Source organism: Squalius cephalus, assembly GCF_949319135.1.
Source record: "Squalius cephalus genome assembly, chromosome: 7".
Lineage (NCBI taxonomy): Eukaryota > Metazoa > Chordata > Actinopteri > Cypriniformes > Leuciscidae > Squalius > Squalius cephalus.
The window spans coordinates 2,972,639-2,990,927 of NC_137128.1; the positions used below are offsets into that span (position 1 = coordinate 2,972,639).

At 42.3% G+C, this 18,289-nt stretch overlaps 1 long non-coding RNA gene across 1 annotated transcript; it reads right to left on the reverse strand.

The window, feature by feature from the left end:
* Positions 1 to 13,936: 13,936 nt before the first annotated feature.
* LOC307162159 lies at positions 13,937 to 14,895 on the reverse strand. The gene is made up of 4 exons (XR_013821869.1): positions 14,810 to 14,895; positions 14,404 to 14,563; positions 14,084 to 14,175; positions 13,937 to 13,995 (listed from the first exon to the last, which is right to left on the reverse strand). It is a non-coding gene; the product is annotated as an uncharacterized lncRNA (long non-coding RNA).
* Positions 14,896 to 18,289: the final 3,394 nt, after the last annotated feature.

The following is an 18,289-nucleotide window of genomic DNA, read 5'->3' on the forward strand; positions in this document are numbered from 1 at the left end:
CGAAATTGCGAGAGGATTTTCCAGGTGGTGAGCATTCTGACCCGGCGTTTCAAAAGCGCTTTGTTCAGCTGTCTTAGATCTAGAATGGGTCTGAGACCCCCGTCTCTTTTCGGTACCAGAAAATATCTGCTGTACAGGCCCCCTTCGCTCTGAGCTTGAGATAAAGGCTCTATGGCCCCTTTGCTCAATAGTTTCGTAATTTCGGCTCGAAGTAGATGTGCTACTTCCTCTTTCACCGTAGTTTCGATTCTCGTGTAACGGTGAGGGCGTCGAGCGAACTGTAGCGAATAGCCTCTCTTTATAATGTTCAGCACCCATTCTGATACCCCGGGGAGCTCTGCCCATGCACTGGCATGAATAGCTAGGGGTTGAATGAGATCTGGGCTCTGGTCGCGACATGGTGGCAACCGGAGAGCTTTGGTGTGCTGTAACATAGACGCCGTGCTTGCAGCGTTCGAGGCGGGGGGCGCGCTGATGACAGCGGGCAGCCTGCCCGCGCTCGACTCTCCTACGGCGGCTTGCTGAGAGAGAGCGAGTGGGGCGGGCCCCGTGGGACTTGTCATGTCTGTGAGTGAATGTGGGTGCGGGACAGCGGGCACATTTACTACACTGAAAACACCGTCTGCTTGAGCTGACTGTATGTGCGTTGGTTTAATTTTTACAGAAACCGTGAGACATGCAGTGTGTAGTGTTTGTGGGCACTGGGTCGTGGGCACATTCTCTACATTCAATGCACAATCGACATGAGTCGATTTTTATGTATGCGAGCCCTGGAATGTGACGGGCTGTGCCTGTGTGTAGGAATGAGCACTGGGCTGTGGGCATTTTTACTACACTCATAACACCATCGGCCGTGGCCGGAATACCAGAAAATACATTTATGAGATTTATCTGGGTAGCCGTAAAAACGGCGTTTGTGTGCAGGCAAACAGGCTGTGTAACCGGCTTGTTTTCTGCTAAATACACTGGAGCAGTCGCATTTTCTGGAACTGAACAAGCGGGAAGTTTTGGTGGAAGTCTGACCGCAGCGGGACTTGATCACCATCGTAGACACCATCGGCGTGAGCCGGATGACCAGAATTGTACTAAAATTGTACTAAAAATTGTATGAGATTTCTCTGAGTTGCCATAAAAACGGTGTTTGGGCGCAGGCGAGCGGGTTGTACAACGCGCTCGTTGGCTGCAAAATACACATCTGCAGTCGCCTTTTTAGGGGGACTGACAGAGCGAAAACTTTTGAAGGCTCATATGTTTAGACGCTAATAAATACTCGAGCACCATTATGTGCGAGAGGCGGGTTCGCTTTCTGTATGTAAGAAAGCTTGCCGCGAACGGCATAATTTTTATCCGCCGCCAGACCCGGGATTCAAACATGGGTCTCTGGCGCGAAGGCCTAGGATTCCACCACTGAGCCACAGGGGGAAAACACATAAGCTTTCAGTTAGCGCGAGCATATAAGAGAGCGTCATCATGTTTTGTGTCGGCGTTTGTTTGCAGGCGTGCGTGTATTATAACAGGCTCGTTTACTGCAATATTAACATTTCCAGCCGCCTGAACTTAAGAGGGGACTGAGAAATGTGTGAGAATTAGAGGTTGGTCCGGCCTCAGTGGGACTAAAACACTCTCTCTCCTCCCTTCGCCGGTGAGTGAGGCACGCGGGGTGCTGAACATTGCTCGTGACCGTCCGCTCTGACATCCCTTGTGAACGGCGCAGTCTGCGCAGCTCAAGCAAAGAGAGAGAGAGTGGGAAGAGGCGTTGTAATGGGCAAATAGCCAGAGAGCATCATCATGTCTTGTGACGGCGTTTGTTTGCAGGCGTGCATGTACTATAACAGGCTCGTTTACTGCAATATTGATATTTCTAATCACCTGAACTTAAGAGGGGACTGAGAAATGAGTGAGAAATGGAGGTTGGTCCGGCCTCGGCGGGACTAAAACACTCTCTTTTCTCCTTTCGCCGGCGAGCGGGTTGTACAACTCGCTCGTTGGCTGCAAAATACACATCTGCAGTCGTCTTTTTTAAGGGGACTGACAGAGCGAAAAGCTTTGACGGCATAATTTTTATCTGCCACCAGACCTAGGATTAGAACATGGGTCTCTGGCGCAAAAGTCTAAGATTCCACCACTGAGCCACAGGGGGAAACACATAAGCTTTCAGTTAGCACGAGCATATAAGAGAGCGTCATGTTTTGTTTCGGCGTTTGTTTGCAGGCGTGCGTGTATATAACAGGCTCTCTTTTCTCCTTTCGCCGGTGAGTGACGCGTGAATGGGGCACAAGGACGGGGTAGCTTTCTTGTAACGTAAAGAAAACTAGCCCCGTGACCGTCCGCTTCTGACATCCCTTGTGAACGGCACAGTTTGCGCGGCTCGAACAGAGGGAGAGGGAAAGCTAGCCCCGTGACTGTCCGCTTCTGACATCCCCTGTGAAAGGCGCAGTTTGCGTGGCTCGAACAGAGGGAGAGAGAGAGCGGGAGTGTGCGAGGCATTTGAAACAACGCCTCGTAGGAAATTACTCTTTTAGAAGAGTGTGTCGCAGCGGGGAACACACACTAGCAGAGAAAAGGATATAATACGCCGGATAGCGTAGCAGGAACGGCGACTGAAGGCGGCGAGTTGTGGACCAGGGGCTTCAGATGCAAGGGCTCATCCCGCAGAAGGCTTTTTCAGACTGCGCGGCTTCTTCCTCTCGGGATCCAGCGATGTGTGAGCTTCGCATGAAGAGATGAAAAATCAGATTTCCCAGCCTGTCGAACCATATTTATAGGCCCGAGCAATGCCCGTTTTGGCGGGACATGACGCAGTGGGCGCAAAGCGCCCTCATTGGATCTGACGTCCCTCTCGATAGGCTGCTGCAGTTGCCGCAGGGCAGCCAATAGGCGCGCGAGCTGTCTTGCCTATGTCTGCGTGCTGCCGCAACGCGTTTTAACATTATTACAAAATTAAGGAAAATTTTTTGGCTTCAATATCTTGCGGAAAAGAGGTTTTCCCTGTAGCGTAAGATATTACGCAGTACGAGAGACCTCTCGTAAGAGAACAAAATTAATGCTAATCAGTGTTGGGGGTAACGAGTTACAAAGTAACGGATTACAGTAACGATATTACTTTTTTGGGTAACGAAGTAAAGTAACGCATTACACTAAAAATATCGGTAACTACACTACTTTACTAGACTATAGGAACGCGCTTTCCTGCGTTACCCAAGCTGTGTTTGCCTGTGTGTAAAGTTCTGTCTGTTTAAGTGGCGCGTGCATGCGTGCTGCCTGTGTGTGTGTGCTTGCCTGGGCACTGTTGCCATAGAGATCGATTTGAGTGACGTAGCTGCTGGTGCGAAGGAGAGGGAGATGGAGACGGAGACGGAGACAGGAGGTTTCGGCCAGTGGCGATATTCTCATTACTTTCAATTTATTGCTCGAAAGGACAAAAATATTCATGTGAAATGCACTCTATGCCCAGGCGACAAGTGTCTTTCAACTGCTGCCAACTCAATGAGCAACCTGTCCAAGCATTTGTCAGCCCAGCATGGCAATACAAAACTTGTGGCGAAAGATCCTGCTCGCCGTTCATTTGAAGGAGTCACTCATCAGCCGACCCCGCCTAAACAAGCTAAGCTTTTCTCAAGTCTTGGAGCGCAGCAGGTAACACAAAACGAAAGTGTCAAAACCTCTTGCTGCTGCATTAGATATACTACAAGGAGAAGATGATTGCTACTACGGCACCCTCCCAGCTAACAAAAATAAGTTGTCAGAACGTTTTGCTAACATTCCCATTAGGTTAGGAAAACTTTATTTCTGAATGTTTTTTAAATGTTGGAAACGTCGTTTTTTTAATGTATTAAGAACGTTTTTTCTTGGTTAATGTGAATGTTAAAGGAACATTCCATTCACTCATTTTGAAAATGTTATTAAAACGTTATTTCTGAATGTTTTTTAAACGTTGGAAACGTCGTTTTTTTTATGTATTAATGTGACCAGATTAAGTGTTTTAGTTGGGAAGTAGACACCTATGTAGGCTATCTACACTTACTCCAGTCCTACAGAGGGAGTCAGTTGCAGGCTAACTTCCGGTATTTAGTTTTCCACTAGGAAGTAGATAAAAGCAGTGTGCAGGGTGGATGAATTGTTTGTGGTTGGCCCGGTCAGCGTGCGTTAAGTGCGAGCTGAAAAGTGATTTATAGCAGAAGTTTATTTTCGCGTCAGGCGCAGCTTGTTAAAAGTGGGACGAGTAACTGGTCGCTGCATCGCCTTTGTTCTCAATCAAAAGCAGGGACGCGGCGAGCTGGAGCAACGAGAGCTTTTCATGCATACGGGCGAATTGCTGTTGTAGTTGTAAACAGGAACGGTAAGCAGCTGTTTCTTGATTGTCGCGTGCAACTCAGAGAGCTCGGTAAACGAGATCGTCCTTTAATAGAGCTGTCTTCCTTACTCTTAGCTTTTAGGGATTAAGCCGGATGCCGAGGAGTCGAGTGGAGCACCAGTAATTAATACAACTAGGAGCGGGGATCCTAAGTGCAAGGTAGTGATTCACTGATGTAATTTGGTAATGATTTAATCTATTAATGTGGGATGTACTATGCCAATTGTTTGTCCCTTCCTTGCTTAAATGTGTTGCACTATTGCTGTGAGTAGAAATAGATTTTATATATTTATTTTGTGTGGTATGTTGTAAGTGAGATCTTATACTGTGTGAAACACTATTGTGTAAACCAGGGAAGGAGAATACAGTTAGGAGGAAATTGTTGCAGTTGGTTTTATGCTATGTGTGCTTATGGTATATTTGTGATTTATTGCAGAAACTGAGTGTTTCGGGGTGCAATTGCCGCTTTCCCCTATTATAAATGTGAGAATTGTATTGTACCTCCAAGGTGTATTGTACATTTTGTTTGTTTTGTTTGTTGTTTTCTTTGCTTTCTTGAAGGGGTGGGTTTTGATGAATGGTCGGGTAAACCGTATTCTAACATTGCGCAACACTTATCCAAAGCTAACCTCTAGCGTAGAATTGAGGTGGTTTCTCATGTATTATTCAGTTTGAGCTTGTCGTGTACTGGGTGTCCATATTGCAGGTGTTGTGTTAACTAAGATTGCGGTATTTGATACACTGTGTGATAGTGAGGTTTTGCTGTTGGCCATTTGTGTGCCTATGGACAGTATTATTTGCCAACCTTCAATATTTTAATGATACCATTTGTGATAATAAAGCAAGATATTATTTTTTGTGTATACCAGCCTTTGTCTTCCTTTGAATCCTTTAAGATACCTGTTGAAGGGAACTAGGTAACACTGATAAAGAAAAGTTCCATAATGTTACATCTGGCGTAGTCGGCTCAGGATTCTAAGGCTGGTTGCATAGTTGTTTATTTTTTTGTTTTTGTTTGTTTGTTTTTTTGTTTTGTGTCATTATTGTATCGTTGTGGTACTTGGAGGTACAAGGTTGTTTTGTTAGGGGGGAAGCGGCAGTTCACCATCTTCAGGGAGAACGTGGTTGGAGACTCGGCAGCCAGTGCTTATCGAAGATCAACTGAGACAATGTCTTCTCCACAAGGCATGACGGAACTACGGGAGCTAATGGACCAAATTCGACAGCTTCAGGCTGAAAATGAACAATTGAAAGCACAGGGACAGGACAGAAACAGGGATACTGATGCTTCTACTTCTAACAGTGAGTCTCGTATAACACCTGCCTCTACTGATTCTGAACAGTCTACATCTAGTAATGCATCTGGGTCTGCTTCGATTCATGCACGTTATGTTTATGTCCCACGAGAGCGCAAATGTTCTAAATTTACTGGTAAAATGTCTGTTGACCTAATCACTTTAGATCAATGGGTCACTGAGGTCCGTAGATGCCTCGAGGCTAGGCCTATGCCTAATGCTGAACAAGTGTTGTTTCTGTACGATTATCTGGATGGGGGGGCAAAAGCAGAGGTGGAGTTTCATGAAGCTTCAGATAGGGATACACCTGAAAAGATTTTTAAGATTCTTGCTGAAAATTTCAGTTGTTCTCAGTCCTATGTGGCGGCGCAGTTGTGTTTTTTTCAGCGACACCAGAAAGAGGGGGAGTCCCTACGTGATTTTTCTCATGTCTTAAAGTCTTTAATGGACGCTGTAATTAAAAAGACACCTGGTGGAATTTTAAATCATGACTTAGTGCTACGCGACCAGTTTGCTGAAAATGTAAATGATGACATGTTGAGAAGGGAGCTAAAAAGACGGCTTGCACTAGACCCTGACATGAGTTTTGTTACACTCCGTAGCATAGCTATTAAATGGGTGGATGAGGGAAAGCAAGGAATGAGGACTAGACCCAGAGCTTGCTCCTTCGATACTCACGTATCTGTTGGGGGTAGTCGCGGTGTAGATTCTAATGCAATATCGGCAACCAACACTGAAATGATAGAGCTAAAAGAATGCTTACGGCGGCAGCAGGCCCAACTAGATGCCATTTTGTCACAATTAAATTCATCTCGTCCACAAGCTAACTCCAGGAGTGTAGGAGGCCAGTCCAAAACATACCGGTTTCATCCTGATGGCAGGCCGATTTGCAATCGCTGCAGCAGAGCAGGGCACATTGCCAAATACTGTCGTATCGATCCAAACTCTAGTAATGTAGCAACCCAGGGGGTGGGGCAGAGGGCTGTAGCTCATAATCAGTTAGCGGAATTACCCGCTCCTCCACAGCCGCAGGAAAACTAGTGCCCTCTGGTGTGGGGAGTCAAACACCAAGGGGGGCTCAATTAGGCTCTTGTTACTCGGCTTTGGATACCATTCCCCACCTCATAGGTCAGTGTCCAGTAGTTCAGGTCTGGATGGGAGGAAAGGCAATTACATGTTTACTGGACACAGGCTCTATGGTTTCCACAATAACAGAAACATTCTTTTGGGAAAATTTTCAATCCCGTGAGGAGTCCCTTAAACCGTGCAGTTGGCTCCAATTACGAGCAGCGAATGGGTACGAAATCCCATACTCAGGTTATCTTGAATTAGATGTGACCGTATTGGGTAAAACCTCCCCTAACATGGGCATTTTAGTAGTGCGGGATCCAACCGATCCTTTTACTCAACAACAGAAGCGTGTGGTCCCTGGTCTATTAGGTATGAACATCATCCAGAGTTTTTATAAAGAATTGTTTGCTGACACAATGTCAACCTCAGCCCAGGTCTCTCTGATGGATAAAGATAGCAGAGTATGGCGACAGGCTTTTACCACATGCCAGTCCATTGAGAAACTCCATAGTAAAGGGTGCTTAGGCAGGGCTAGAGTTCAGAGTTCTGCAGTTCGCATTCCTGCCGGGTCTTTAAAACTTATTCCCATAGTTTGTCCCAGCGCTGCTAACCTCTCCCTCCACTCTGTGCTAATGGAACCGCCCATAGAAGAAACCCAGTTGCCAGTGGGTATTTTGATCTCTAAGGCGTTACTATCAGTGAAGAACGGGCTGGTAGAAATACCAGTCACTAATGTGAGTTCACAAGAGGTGTGGCTGCAACCGCACACCAGCTTGGGTGTACTCCATATGGTTCAGGTTTTGTCTTCAGGGTGTTCAGTGAACATTGTGGAAGGGTGTAGTGGGGAACAGGTGGCCGTAGTCCAGTCAGCTGAGATTAAAACTACTCCCGCAATTGATTTTTCTAACATGTCTTGGCCAACCCTATCTGTAGATCAGGAATATCAAGTAAAAGTACTATTGCAGAAACATAGCGATGTTTTCAGTCAGGGGGAGGGTGATATAGGGTGTACCACTTTGGTAGAGCATCAGATCCACCTCAATGATGATGTCCCCATTAGGCAGAGATACCGTCGATTGCCTCCTTCCCAGTACGACCAAGTCAAAGCCCACATACAGCAGCTGTTGGAGACAGGAGTTGTGAAACCTAGTTCTAGTCCATACTCGTCGCCTATAGTTATCGTGCAAAAGAAAGGGGGGGACCTTAGACTCTGTGTTGACTATCGGCTCTTGAATGCAAAGACGAGGAAGGACGCTTACCCACTCCCCCGGATAGACGAGTCCTTGGATGCACTGACTGGAGCGAAATGGTTCTCAACTTTAGACCTTGCTAGTGGTTACAACCAAGTGCCAGTCGCAGAAGTAGATAAGGCCAAGACAGCATTTTGTACACCGTTTGGACTCTTTGAGTTTAATCGTATGCCTTTTGGCCTTTGTAACTCACCGAGTACTTTCCAGAGGTTGATGGAGAGAATTTTTGGAGATCAAAGCTTTCAATCACTTCTACTTTACTTGGATGACATAATCATCTTCTCAACATCTTTTGATGAACACCTGAAGCGCTTGGAGCTCGTCTTTAACCGTCTGCACAGTAACCACCTCAAGTTAAAACCATCTAAATGCCATTTCTTTCAAAGAGAGGTAAAATACCTGGGACATGTCGTTTCTGCCGATGGGGTAGCTACTGATCCGGACAAAGTCAAAGCAGTAGCAGAATGGAAACAGCCGGCCACCACAAAGGAACTAAGATCTTTTCTGGGGTTTGCATCATATTACCGTCGTTTTGTTGAGGGCTTTGCAAAGATCGCCACACCATTGCATAGACTGGTTGCCCAGGTAGAGTCAGGTACTAATAGGTCTAGGTCCCGAGCTAACGTACTGGGAAACGGATGGACCCCAGAGTGCCAGCAGAGTTTTCAGACTCTAAAAACCCGCCTGATTAGCGCCCCCGTCTTAGCGTATGCTGATTTCACGAAACCGTTTGTTTTGGAAGTCGATGCAAGTCATGCTGGGCTTGGTGCTGTCCTAGCCCAAGAGCAAGATGGATGTAGGAAGCCCATTGCTTTTGCCAGTAGAGGGTTACGACCAACCGAGAGAAACATGTCCAACTATAGCTCCCGTAAGCTAGAGCTTCTGGCCCTTAAATGGGCCATAACCAGCAAGTTTAGGGAGTATCTTCTAGGTGCAAAGTTTGTAGTCTTCACCGACAATAACCCATTAAGTTATTTGCAGACGGCTAAGTTAGGGGCTACAGAACATCGCTGGGCTTCAGAGCTAGCTATGTTCGATTTTGAAATCAGATACCGCCCAGGCTCTGCGAACAGAAATGTGGATGCACTTTCCAGGCTGCCAGCCCCTGTTTCCATCTCCACGGTGGCCCCAGGCATAGAGGTCCCCTTAGTCCCTTCGAGTGCTAGTGACCGGAAGACCCAAACCCTGTGCCAAGAGACCAGTGCCTTACCAATCCGACAGAAGGCCGACTTGCAAGCCCTACAGATGGAGGACCCTGCTATTGGGCCATTCATTCAGCTCTGGAAACGAGGAGCAGTTCCAACAAAATCAGAACGGATACTGCTGCCCCCAGAGACTCAGAAACTGCTGAAGCATTGGCTAAGGATTCGGTGTCGGGATGGGGTGTTGTACCGCAGCGTTCGGCTGCCAGGGTACAGTAGGGAGACGTTTCAGCTTATCTTGCCGCAGTGCCTAAAACAGGAAGTCTTGAGAGGGCTTCATGATGACCATGGACATCAAGGTATAGAACGTACAACCCGCCTCATTAGAGAAAGATGTTTTTGGCCTGGTATGTCTCAAGAGATCGAGAACTATTGTCAGGAGTGCGGCCGTTGCATTGTAGCAAAAGCGGTCCGCCCACAAGTGAGAACTTTTCCAGGGAACCTGACCGCGTCCAGACCTCTGGAGGTTGTAGCCATCGATTTCACCACTTTAGAGAAATCAACAGATGGGCGTGAACATGTTTTGATTGTGACGGACGTATTCTCAAAGTTCACGCAGGCATACTCAGCCCGTGACCAGAAGGCCAGCACAGTAGCTAAACTACTCACGGAGGGTTGGTTTTATCGGTATGGGGTGCCCAAGCGGCTTCACAGTGATCAGGGTAGAAGTTTTGAGGGAGACCTCATGAAACAGTTGTGCCAGTTGTACAATATTGCCAAGAGCAGAACGACACCGTACCATCCGGAGGGTAACGGGCAGTGCGAAAGATTTAATCGCACGTTACACGATCTACTCCGCTCGTTACCCCCGGATCAGAAACGTAAATGGCCCCAAGCACTTCCCCATGTTCTGTTTGCATACAACACCACTCAGCATGCATCAACTGGCCACTCACCCTTTGAACTGATGTTTGGGCAGAAAGTACGACTGCCAGTGGATTTTCTTTTGGGCAGTACTGAGGAGGAAACTGGACCTGGGCATCCTCACGATTGGATGCTACAACACCAGCATAATCTTAGGGCAATTTACACACATGCACGGGATCGGTTAATGCTCTCAGCAGAGCGTCGAAACCAGCAGGTCACCCCGTCAGCGAACCAGCCACTTGCCCCTGGCACATTAGTCCACAGGAGGAGCCACCCTTTGGGCCGCCATAAGATTCAAGACTTTTGGGATGCTACAGTGTATCGAGTACAAGAGGCCTTGGACCAGGAGGGGAGAGTGTACAAAATCTGCCCAGTGGAAGGGACTGGACCGGAAAAGAACATTCATAGATCAGAGCTTCGAGTGATTCCAACTAAGGCACGGGCAGACCTGAACCACTCCACAACACTTCACAGAGTATGGGATCGTCAAGAGCCGGAGAAGTCTGGAATAAGTAGGTTGCGGTCGGCAGAGGATAGTGATTCGGAGGATGGGATTGTGCTGATGGAACCATTGACTAACATGGAGAATAACAGTGGTACACCGCCCGAATCTCACCACCTAAACCCACCTAGCCCCCCAGGGCTGATGACACCCGTGCCTGATGGGACAGAGGACCACACGTGCCTTGATGGCTATGTCACCCCCACCATGGAGGTTGAGCAAGGCTTCCCCCCAAACCCCAATACGGTAGTAAGGCGCTCAGTAAGGGCTACTGCAGGCCAGCATAGTAACCCATTCCATCTGCCTAGAAATGTCCATAGCAATGTGGGCCAAACTAACTCAATTGAGGGTAGACGCACATCCCCTACTCCCTTGTTAGTAAGATTTAGACCTTGGGTATAAGTAGAACGGGGGATATTCTCACCGGGACGGCGAGTTCTCAAAGCTGGGGTGGATGTGACCAGATTAAGTGTTTTAGTTGGGAAGTAGACACCTATGTAGGCTATCTACACTTACTCCAGTCCTACAGAGGGAGTCGGTTGCAGGCTAACTTCCGGTATTTAGTTTTCCACTAGGAAGTAGATAAAAGCAGTGTGCAGGGTGGATGAATTGTTTGTGGTTGGCCCGGTCAGCGTGCGTTAAGTGCGAGCTGAAAAGTGATTTATAGCAGAAGTTTATTTTCGCGTCAGGCGCAGCTTGTTAAAAGTGGGACGAGTAACTGGTCGCTGCATCGCCTTTGTTCTCAATCAAAAGCAGGGACGCGGCGAGCTGGAGCAACGAGAGCTTTTCATGCATACGGGCGAATTGCTGTTGTAGTTGTAAACAGGAACGCTTTTAGGGATTAAGCCGGATGCCGAGGAGTCGAGTGGAGCACCAGTAATTAATACAACTAGGAGCGGGGATCCTAAGTGCAAGAAACTGAGTGTTTCGGGGTGCAATTGCCGCTTTCCCCTATTATAAATGTGAGAATTGTATTGTACCTCCAAGGTGTATTGTACATTTTGTTTGTTTTGTTTGTTGTTTTCTTTGCTTTCTTGAAGGGGTGGGTTTTGATGAATGGTCGGGTAAACCGTATTCTAACATTGCGCAACACTTATCCAAAGCTAACCTCTAGCGTAGAATTGAGGTGGTTTCTCATGTATTATTCAGTTTGAGCTTGTCGTGTACTGGGTGTCCATATTGCAGGTGTTGTGTTAACTAAGATTGCGGTATTTGATACACTGTGTGATAGTGAGGTTTTGCTGTTGGCCATTTGTGTGCCTATGGACAGTATTATTTGCCAACCTTCAATATTTTAATGATACCATTTGTGATAATAAAGCAAGATATTATTTTTTGTGTATACCAGCCTTTGTCTTCCTTTGAATCCTTTAAGATACCTGTTGAAGGGAACTAGGTAACACTGATAAAGAAAAGTTCCATAATGTTACATTAAGAACGTTTTTTCTTGGTTAATGTGAATGTTAAAGCTACACTGTGTAACTTTTTTAGTTGATTCTTAGCAAAAAACACTTAGTTCTTTCAAAAATATATGTGCTCATTAATGTATATTTACTTCTTTCAAGTAATAAAGTATTCTCTTAAGTTTATAATCTGCCATTGAAAGTACATACGGGTGAGGGGTTCGAATGCTGGTCGCCATGTTGCCCCTCCATCTTGAAACTACATTAGCCAAAGAGGGACATGCCTGTAAATTCAAGCTTGCCTTTTGCGTTTTTCACTCAGTGACACCGTGACGAATGCGAGGGGGAGATTACTCGCGAGCTCGCGAGTGCCGGCAGATTTGAAAGATAGTGTGGTGTGTGTGTGCGTACTCACATTTGAAAGAGAGAATTAAAACGTCAACGCGAAAGACAAATCAGCAAGACCATAGTCAATATTGGAGTAACTTTTCCCAGATGGAAAGAGCTCATGAGGAGAAAAGATTTTAAAACGGACGCCGAGGTTGCCTGCTTTCTTCTCGACAGGTAATTCAGCCTGTTGTAATTCATTTGTGTAACGTTAAATTCGAAGTTTTAGTTGCTTGTCTAACCATAGCATGGTTGTGCATAACGCCAGAACGACCTCTAGTATAACTTCATCCTCGCGTCAATGGTGAAAAAGTATTGTTTACCTTGTAACATAAATCTGTGCTGTGACGGATCACAGGTAATGAATAGTTTTAAAGGCGCAATTTTTTAAGCTATATAAAAAAAGGACACTGTAAATTTTAGTTATTTTTAATTGCTTTTACTTTGTACACATTGTAACGTTAGCCTAATCTGATTATGCTGGGATAGCCGATTCCAAGGGTGACGTTTACCTCCTGACATCTGTCCTGTAGTTTTATTCATTTTAGACGTATTGTTTATTATTGTCATGGACGAAGTCGATAACTGGAAGCCATGTTAATCTTGGAATAATACGGCCACCGTAGGAGTTAAAACGCCCTCGGAATTGAGAGGAACAGAAAGTTATATTCACTGGGTAGTCATATACAATTTCACCGCTAGATGGGGGTAAAAATCACACAGTGTAGCTTAAAGGAACATTCCATTCACTCATTTTGAAAATGTTATTAAAACGTTATTTCTGAATGTTTTTAAAATGTTGGAAACGTCCAGTTTTTTTAATGTATTAAGAACGTTTTTTCTTGGTTAATGTGAACGTTAAAGGAACATTGCCTTCACTCATTTTGAAAATGTTATTAAAACGTTATTTCTGAATGTTTTTTAAACATTGGAAACGTCGTTTTTTTAATGTATTAAGAACGTTTTTTCTTGGTTAATGTGAACGTTAAAGGAACATTCCATTCACTCATTTTGAAAATGTTATTAAAATGTTATTTCTGAATGTTTTTTAAACGTTGAAAACGTCCAGTTTTGTAATGTATGTTTGCGAATGTTACAGGAACATTCCATTGTAGCATTTTGAAAACGTTATGAAAACATCATTAATGAATGTTCATTTAATGTTAAAACATCCAGGTTTTTCTTGGTGTATGTGAACGTTATAGGAACATTCCATTCACTCATTTTGAAAACATTATTTCTGAATGTTTTTTTAAACGTTACAATTTTCCAATTTATCAATATGCAAATATTCTCCAAACATTGCCCTGGGTACTTCTTCATAAACATAAGTATCAAAAACATAACATTAGGTAAAACATTACTAATTATATTGTCAACACCAAAAACTGCAAGACACACAAACTTTTGGAATATTTTAATATATTTTATACTTTTCATTCCTATTTTCTTTTGTCTACATTTTGCCAAGGATAAGTGTATTGTAACATAAATCTAAATGAAAATAATGTCCACAAACTGAAACATTTCAAAACATAACAAAATACATTTTGTGTAAAAATAAATAAATAAATAAATAAATAAATAAAACACCTAATTAAGTGTGTTCTGTGTGTCTTCTGTTGCAGAAAGCTGTGCTGAAGTGGCACCTTAGATTGTAGCATCTATAAAAACAAAATATAGTATTAGTATACAGTATATTCTGTTCAATTTGCATTATTTTATTAATTTTTACAACTACAAAAGCCTTACCTTATCTCTGTGTGGTGCAAACTTCAGTGTTTCTGAAATTAAGTCCTCAATTACTTTCTCCAACACCTTAGTATGTGTTCGACGACAGGCATCTTAAAATACAGTGAAAATACACAAAGCCCAAACATGTTACTGTTAATTACAATAAATTAAGCATTAAGCTTAATTAAGACTTTAAGCATACAGTATGTACAATACACTGCTGATTTCCTCAATACCTCATATACAGTATTTGGCCGAGCTTGCTCTGAAAATAGAGTTTGTCTTCAGTGACTTACTATAAAATGTTTGGAATTTGAAACAACTGAAAAACAACTCACGGATGATCACGTTACATATTTCCAGTTCCTGGAAATTCTTCTTTCCTCTGCAGCCTTTTAAACTGTATTGGGCCCATAGAGAATTTGTTCCCAGTTTTCTCAAAACTCTTCTGACGGACTCTCCAGGTGTGTTACCTCCCATGAGGCTCAGACAATTGATCTGAAAATAAATGTAATGCTATATTATGCTGCACAGCAATATCTGAACCAAGAAAGATAAAAACTTTGTGCATAATTATATAAAATAATATGGAAAACCTAGGGTTGCTTTGGTGTTTGGTTTGTTGTCCTGTGCTTAGCCCACTACACCACTCCACCTCACCAACCACACACACAGCTGAAGTTACAACAATGCATATGACACTGTGTTCCAAGTGCAAACTCTTAACAATCATGAAATACTAACCGCTCTCTTTTTGTAGTCTGGATCCTTTAACATGGTGCACAAATCTTCCAGTTCCTTTGGTGTGTTACAGGGTTTTTCAAGAAACTCTTGTCCTTCTGGTGTTTGAGAACACATGTTAGTCCTTAGAAGGCTTTCAATGTTTTGGAGTCTCTCATCGATTTGATTCAGACGAAGAAGTACAGTGCGCTCAAACTTTGATGACTCTATCAAACACTTCATTAATCACATAGACAACATAAAATTACTCTGTTTATGTAATAAATGCCATACTGTTAGAACCAAAAGTTTTTTTCCATTTGGTGCACACTTACCTTGACTTGCCACCGATGTCCTCTCTGTGCTGTGGTCTTCAGATGGACTGCTCAGGCAAAACACGGCTTTAAAATAATAATAATTATTATGATTATAATAATAATAATAAATAAGTAAATTATAAATTACACCAGCACATTTTAATTATGCAGGCCTAATAAAATAATTACCATCACGGTCTTGTTGGGTTGTGACCAATGGCTGGTTGTCAGTAGTGCTTTGAATTAGATTTCATGTTAAACCCAAGGCATCATTTAGAATATACATATGCAAATACATGCAAGTAAAACATGACCCATTGGAACACTACCCTGAGAGCAGTTTTTTATGCTTACCTTGGCCATGACTCTCTATCACTTCCTTCAAACTGTTGCTGATGTTTAAGGCAGGACTGCTCAATGATAAGTCTACTTTAAGCAAAGCAAAAATATTAATGAAAATATATACCAGTACTGCTGATTGTGTAGGCTTTATTATATGTTAAATTACTATTACCATTCTGTAGTGAAGACAGATTATTATTATTTCTCAATTTTCTTTTAAATATCTGGTTTCCAGGTAGAGCCAAGGGATAATACAAATCAATCAGCAACATTCAAGTTAGGCTAACTATCAAGAATCAGCCCACTGACATTTGTACATTTGGTAAACGCTTTTATCTAAAGCAACTGCACTCACCAATAACACGTATTGGGAACTCTTGTGTTTGCTAAATCCTACTCAAGAACTTTGGCATTGGTCATGCCATGCCATGCTCTACCAACTGAGCGACAGTAATGTACAAGAATGTACTTTCTTTAGCTTCAAGGTATTATTTCCTCATTTATAATTAAAAGACTGACCTGTCTTACTTGACTCCATTGTCTTGGGCTCTGAAAAATATTCTGCAGATGGAATAACTAGAAAAAAAATTAAGGGTAGCCAGTCACTTGATAAGTCACATAAAAACTGATTAAAATATGACTACTAATTACAATGCCAGCCCATTTAACCAGTTTACATGCATATAATTTAATCTTTGTGCACAAGAACATGTGCTGTTCTCTTAATTATTTAATATCAATAGCAAAAAAATAACCATTGTAAAAACATTACTCACAGGAAGGTCTGCTTGGAATCAATTGTGTCCTTGAAAATTCCTCAGTTTTTTTCTTTTTAATCAGTTCACCATCTTCATCATCATCTTCTAAGAAAATAAATAAATAGTAATAATATATATACATATATATATATATATATATATATATATATATATATATATATATATAATAATAATAATAATATATATATATATATATATATATATATATATATATATATATATATATATATATATATAAATATATATATAATATATATATTTTTTATTTTTTTATATATATATATATATATTAAAAGAAACAACAGCAGGCTTTTTGCAATGACAACACTCTTTTCTTGTCAAGAAAGCATAACTCTCTGTTATGAAAATATGTACAGTATTATGTTATGAAAAAAGAAATCAAGTGACCCATGTTCTGCCCTCAAACAGTTTTGATGGTTTGATCCCCACAGACGGCATCATAGTGTCTCTCAGCAAGGCACTACACCTCTCTGTGAATACTGTGTATAATCATGAATTCAGTTCAAAGCATCTGCTAATAAGTATGTGCTTACACTTTTTTCTCATTCAGATTTATCCTACATAACATCATATGCTAAAATACATACCTGCATATCCAAGAACAGACACCCTGTATCGTGACCAGGTTTCCTTGTCTGGGATTGTTCCTTTCTTTACTTTTACTGACACATTTGTGCGTGGCCAATAGCAGAAAACAGCCTGCCATAAAAGAAAAAGATGCCTAACATTAAAGACTCAAATGCAAAATTACAATTTACCATCAAATACAAAAAGGTTTGCTTTAAAAATTATTGTACAAATCTCATTGTTACACATGAGCTTTCATGTATGAAGAAAAAAAAATACAACTTACAATGTAAAAAATTAAGCAAGTGTAGATTTGTGTACTACAAGATTCTATAACTGTTTTGGTGTTGCCAAGTCTATGTTTTATGCAGAGAGGAATCTTCCAATAGATTGCATGATGCCCCTCATTTTAGACTTGTACTGATTTGGAGACACCATTCCTAAAATGCTTTGAACATAAACTTTGAGAACCCAGCATAAGACATTATCAAAAGTCAACAATCAGTTACTACCTCTTGTGTTTTTTCCAGCCATATTGAAGGCACTGTTTCCACAGTGTTGTCCTGTTCAAATTTTATAATTGAAAAGCAGTCCTCTGTGACCTAAAAGGCACACACATAAAAACTTAATAACTTAAAAACAAATAACATGAAAGTAAGCTGGCAAGTGAACACTTACCATAATTTTGATAGACGTCTTATATTCAGATTATGAAGAGGATACAGACCAAAAATTTTTATAATACAATAAAGGTAAGGTAGACTTGTGAAAGTATAAAACATGCAAGACAAAACATAAGGCAGGATAGGCATGTCACATTGTACATTTTTCTTCATTTAGTCCAAAAGCTAGTGAAGAACTGATGTCAAACTAAATTAAAACAAAAATCCAAAATTCCTTTTCACAGAAGGTTTTCCTTCACATATTTAATCTACATATTTACAAACATATTTACAAAATTTGTGACCAGGCAAACGTATTAAATGCCAGTTTTACAGGTGTTGTAATGAAGCTTGCCTCCACATTTCCAAAGGGTCAACACAACAAGATCTAGGCAGACAACTACTTCACCTCCGTTCCACTGGTAGTGAAGCTCCTTGAGCAAGGAATCCATTATGTGGGAACAGCCAGGCAAGTGCATCTACCCAACTGTAATCTTTACATGTAAAGAGCTTGAAGAAGAAGGGCAGAGGAAGCATTAACCACAGAGTGGAGGGGAAACAACATCTGTGCTGTCAAATGGTACGACAACAGGGCGGTGACACTTGTGTCATCCTTCGCTGGCCCAGAACCTGTTCAGGAGATTCAACACTGGGACAAAGCCGCCAAAACCTACATTGACGTTAGAAAGCGAGAGAACACTGCAGACATTGCACTGTTAACAATGTAAATAAATAAAGTTCTTATTTATTTATATTTTCTTATATAGAGTTGATTACAGTGTCCAGCTGAATGTAAAACCGTAAGAAAAATTACTT